Below are 6000 nucleotides of genomic sequence, written 5' to 3' on the forward strand. Positions count from 1 at the left end.
GAAGATCCTTTTCAGTTCTTAACTGAATTCTTGCAGATATGTGATACTGTTAAGACTAATGGAATAGATCCTGAAGTCTACAGGCTCATGCTTTTCCCTTTTGCTGTAAGAGACAGAGCTAGATTATGGTTGGATTCTCAACCCAAAGACAGCCTGAACTCTTGGGATAAGCTGGTCACGGCTTTCTTAGCCAAGTACTTTCCTCCTCAAAAGCTGAGCAAGCTTAGAGCTGATGTTCAAACCTTCAGACAGAAAGAAGGTGAATCCCTCTATGAAGCTTGGGAAAGATACAAGCAGTTGACCAAAAAGTGTCCTTCTGACATGCTTTCAGAATGGACCATCCTGGATATATTCTATGATGGTTTATCTGAGCTATCAAAGATGTCACTGGACACTTCTGCAGGTGGCTCCATTCACCTAAAGAAAACGCCTGCAGAAGCTCAAGAACTCATTAACATGGTTGCTAATAACCAGTTCATGTACACTTCTGAAAGGAATCCTGTGAATAATGGGACGCCTATGAAGAAGGGAGTTCTTGAAGTTGATACTCTGAATGCCATATTGGCTCAGAACAAAATATTGACTCAGCAAGTCAATATGATTTCTCAGAGTCTGAATGGAATGCAAGCTGCATCCAACAGTACTCAAGAAGCTTCTTATGAAGAAGAAGCTTATGATCCTGAGAACCCTGCAATAGCAGAGGTGAATTACTTAGGTGAACCTTATGGAAACACCTATAACTCATCATGGAGAAATCATCCAAATTTCTCATGGAAGGATCAAAAGCCTCAACAAGGCTTTAATAATGGTGGAAGGAACAGGTTTAGCAACAGCAAGCCTTTCCCATCATCCACTCAGCAACAGACAGAGAACTCTGAACAAAATACTTCTAATCTGGCAAACTTAGTCTCTGATCTGTCTAAGGCCACTGTGAGCTTCATGAATGAAACAAGGTCTTCCATTAGAAATTTGGAAGCACAAGTGGGCCAGCTGAGTAAAAGGATCACTGAAATCCCTCCCAGTACTCTCCCAAGCAATACAAAAGAGAATCCAAAAGGAGAGTGCAAGGCCATTGACATAAGCAAAATGGCCGAACCCAATGAGGGAGAGGAGGACGTAAATCCCAAGGAGGAAGACCTCCTGGGACGTCCAGTGATCAATAAGGAGCTTCCCTCTGAGGAACCAAAGGACTCTGAGGCTCATCTAGAGACCATAGAGATTCCATTGAACCTCCTTATGCCCTTCATGAGCTCTGATGAGTATTCCTCTTCTGAAGAGAATGAGGATGTTACTGAAGAGAAAACTGCCAAGTTTCTTGGTGCAATCATGAAGCTAAATGCCAAATTATTTGGCATTGATACTTGGGAAGTTGAACCTCCCTTGTTCATCAATGAACTAAGTGATCTGGATCAACTGACATTGCCTCAGAAGAGACAGGATCCTGGAAAGTTCATAATACCCTGTACCATAGGCACCATGATCTTTAAGGCTCTGTGTGACCTTGGTTCAGGAATAAACCTCATGCCCCTCTCTGTAATAGAGAAACTGGGAATCTATGGGGTGCAAGCTGCTAGAATCTCATTAGAGATGGCAGACAACTCAAGAAAACAGGCTTATGGACAAGTAGAGGATGTGCTAGTAAAGGTTGAGGGCCTTTACATCCCTACTGATTTCATAGTCCTGGATACTGGAAAGGAAGAGGATGAATCCATCATCCTAGGAAGACCTTTCCTGGCCACAGCAAAAGCTGTGATTGATGTTGACAGAGGTGAAATAGTCCTTCAATAGAATGAGGACTCCCTTGTGTTTAAAACTCAAGGATCTCCCTCTGCAACCATGGAGAGGAAGCAGAAAAAGCTTCTCTCAAAGCAGAGTCAACCAGAGCCCCCACAGTCAAACTCTAAGTTTGGTGTTGGGAGGCCACAACCAAACTCTAAGTTTGGTGTTGAACTCCCATATCCAAACTCTAAGTTTGGTGTTGGAGAGTCTCAACAAAGCTCTGCACATCTGTGAGGCTCCATGAGAGCCCACTGTCAAGCTATTGACATTAAAGAAGCGCTTGTTGGGAGGCAACCCAATTTTTATTTATCTAACTATATTTTTCTTAGTTATATGTCTTTGTAAGTTCATGATCATGTGGAGTCACAAAATAAATATAAAAATTGAAAACGGAATCAAAAACAGTAGAAGAAAAATCACACCCTGGAGGAGCATCTGTCTGGCGTTCAGCGCCAGAACAGAGCATGGTGCTGGCGCTGAACGCCCAAAATGGGCAGCTTCTAGGCGCTGAACGCCAGAACAGGCATTGTTCTGGCGTTCAACGCCAGAAATGGCACACAAATGGGCGTTGAACGCCCAAAATGGCCACCAGCCTGGCGCTGAACGCCCAGAGTTGGGTACAAAGGCATTTTTACACGCCTAATGGGTGCAGGGATGTAAATCCTTGAACACCTCAGGATCTGTGGACCCCACAGGATCCCCACCTACCTCCACTTACTTCTTCTCACCACTCTCTTTCACACAATCAGTTCAAACTCTCTTCCCCATCACCTCTTCACCACTCACATCCATCCACTCTTCCCCATAAACCTACCTCATAAACTCCACCTACCTTCAAAATTCAAAACCAATTTCCCACCCAAACCCACCCATATGGCCGAACCTTAACCCCCCCTCCCTTCCCTATATAAAGACCTCCATTCTTCATCAAATTCACACAACACACCCCTCTACACTCCTCTTGGCCGAAACCACATCTCCCTCTCCCTCTCCATATTTCTTCTTCTTCTTCTTCTTCTATTCTTTTGTTTATTGCTCGAGGGCGAGCAATATTCTAAGTTTGGTGTGGTAAAAGCATAGTTTTTTTTTGTTTTTCCATTACCATTGATGGCATCTAAGACCGGAGAATCCTCTAGAAGAGGGAAAGGGAAGATAAAAGCTTCCACATCCGAGTCATGGGAGATGGAAAGGTTCATCTCCAAAGCCCATCAAGACCACTTCTATGATGTTGTGGCCAAGAAGAAGGTGATCCCTGAGGTCCCTTTCAAACTCAAAAGAAATGAGTATCCGAAGATCCGACATGAAATTCAAAGAAGAGGTTGGGAAGTTCTAACAAATCCCATCCAACAAGTCGGCATCCTAATGGTTCAAGAGTTCTATGCTAATGCATGGATCACCAAGAACCATGATCAAAGTAAGAACCCGGATCCAAAGAACTATGTTACAATGGTTCGGGAGAAATACTTAGATTTTAGTCCGGAGAATGTGAGGTTGGCGTTCAACTTGCCCATGATGCAAGGAGATGAACGCCCCTACACTAGAAGGGTCAACTTTAATCAAAGGTTGGACCAAGTCCTTATGGACATATGCGTGGAAGGAGCTCAATGGAAGATTGACTCCAAAGGCAAGCCGGTTCAACTAAGAAGATTGGACCTCAAGCCTATAGCTAGAGGATGGTTGGAGTTCATTCAATGCTCAATCATTCTCACTAGCAACCGGTTTGAAGTTACTGTAGACCGGGCCATCATGATCCATAGCATCATGATTGAAGAAGAGGTGGAAGTTCATGAGATTATACCTCAAGAACTCTACAAGGTGGCTGACAAGTCCTCCACTATGGCAAGGTTAGCCTTTCCTCACCTCATCTGCCACCTATGCAATTCGGTTGGGATTGACATAGAGGGAGATATCCTCATCAAAGAGGACAAGCCCATCACTAAGAAAAAGATGGAGCAAGCAAGAGAGCCCACTCATGGAGCTCAAGAGGCGTATGAAGCTCATCACCATGAGATTCCGGAAATGCCTCAAATGCACTTTCCTCCACAAAACTATTGGGAGCAAATCAACACCTCCCTAGGAGAATTGAGTTCCAATATGGGACAACTAAGGGTGGAACATCAAGAGCACTCCATCATGCTTCATGAAATAAGAGAAGATCAAAAAGCAATGAGGGAGGAGCAACAAAGACAAGGAAGAGACATAGAAGAGCTCAAGGACATCATTGGTTCCTCAAGAAGGAAACGCCACCATCACTAAGGTGGATTTATTCCTTGTTCTTATTTCTTCTGTTTTCATTTTCTATGTTATGTGCTTATCTATGTTTGTGTCTTCATTACATGATCATTAGTAGTTAGTAACGTTGTCTTAAAGTTATGAATGTCCTATGAATCCATCACCTCTCTTAAATGAAAAATGTTTTAATTCAAAAGAACAAGAAGTACATGAGTTTCGAATTCATCCTTGAACTTAGCTTAATTATATTGATGTGGTGACAATGCTTCTTGTTTTCTGAATGTATGCTTGAACAGTGCATATGTCTTTTGAAGCTGTTGTTTAAGAATGTTAAATATGTTGGCTCTTGAAAGAATGATGACTAGGAGACATGTTATTTGATAATCTGAAAAATCATAAAAATGATTCTTGAAGCAAGAAAAAGCAGCAAAGAACAAAGACTTGCAGAAAAAAAAATATAGGCGAGAAAAAAAATAATAATAATAGAAAGAAAAGCAAGCAGAAAAAGCCAAAAGCTCTTAAAACCAAGAGGCAAGAGCAAAAAGCCAATAACCCTTAAAACCAAAAGGCAAGAGCAATAAAAAGGATCCCAAGGCTTTGAGCATCAGTGGATAGGAGGGCCTAAAGGAATAAAATCCCGGTCTAAGCGGCTAAACCAAGCTGTCCCTAACCATGTGCTTGTGGCGTGTAGGTGTCAAGTGAAAATTTGAGACTGAGCGGTTAAAGTCAAGGTCCAAAGCAAAAAAAAGAGTGTGCTTAAGAACCCTGGACACCTCTAATTGGGGATTCTAGCAAAGCTGAGTCACAATCTGAAAAGGTTCACCCAATTATGTGTCTGTGGCATTTATGTATCCGGTGGTAATACTGGAAAACAAAGTGCTTAGGGCCACGGCCAAGACTCATAAAGAAGCTGTGTTCAAGAATCATCATGCTAAACTAGGAGAGTCAATAACACTATCTGAACCCTGAGTTCCTATAGATGCCAATCAATCTGAACCTCAATGGATAAAGTGAAATGCCAAAACTATTCAAGAGGCAAAAAGCTATAAGTCCTGCTCATATGATTGAAGCTATGTTTCATTGATAGTTTGGAATTTATAGTATATTCTCTTCTTTTTATCCTATTTGATTTTCAGTTGCTTGGGGACAAGCAACAATTTAAGTTTGGTGTTGTGATGAGCGGATAATTTATACGCTTTTTGACATTGTTTTTAGTATATTTTTAGTAGGATCTAGTTATTTTTAGGGATGTTTTCATTAGTTTTTATGTTAAATTCATATTTCTGGACTTTACTATGAGTTTGTGTGTTTTTCTATGATTTCAGGTATTTTCTGGCTGAAATTGAGGGACTTGAGCAAAAATCAGATTCAGAGGTTGAAGAAGGACTGCTGATGCTGTTGGATTCTGACCTCCCTGCACTCAAAGTGGATTTTCTGGAGCTACAGAACTCGAAATGGCGCGCTTCCAATTGCGTTGGAAAGTAGACTTCCAGGGCTTTCCAGCAATATATCATAGTCTATACTTTGGCCAAGAATAGACGACGTAAACTGGCGTTCAATGCCATCCTTCTGCCCAAATCTGGCGTCCAGCGCCAGAAAAGGATCCAAAACCAGAGTTGAACGCCAGAAATGGATCAAAACCTGGTGTTCAACTCCACAAATGGCCTCTGCACGTGCAACACTTAAATCCCAGCCCAAGCAAACACCAAGTGGGCCCCGGAAGTGGATTTATGCATCAATTACTTACTCATGTAAACCCTAGTAGCTAGTTTATTATAAATAGGACCTTTTACTATTGTATTAGGTATCTTTGATCAGTTGTATGCTATCTTAGATCACGTTTGAGGGCTGGCCATCTCGGCCATGCCTGGACCTTTCACTTATGTATTTTCAACGGTAGAGTTTCTACACTCCATAGCTTAAGGTGTGGAGCTCTGCTGTTCCTCAAAGATTAATGCAAAGTACTACTGTTTTCTATTCAATTCATCT

At 41.9% G+C, this 6000-nt stretch overlaps 1 non-coding gene across 1 annotated transcript; it reads right to left on the minus strand.

The window, feature by feature from the left end:
- Positions 1 to 219: 219 nt before the first annotated feature.
- On the minus strand, positions 220 to 327 carry LOC148549358 (small nucleolar RNA R71). The gene has a single exon (XR_015897088.1). It is a non-coding gene; the product is annotated as a small nucleolar RNA R71 (small nucleolar RNA).
- Between the last annotated feature and the right edge of the window lie 5673 nt (positions 328 to 6000).

Source organism: Arachis ipaensis, chromosome B8 (genome assembly GCF_059453495.1).
Source record: "Arachis ipaensis isolate K30076 ecotype BB chromosome B8, ASM5945349v1, whole genome shotgun sequence".
NCBI classification, from domain to species: Eukaryota; Viridiplantae; Streptophyta; class Magnoliopsida; order Fabales; family Fabaceae; genus Arachis; species Arachis ipaensis.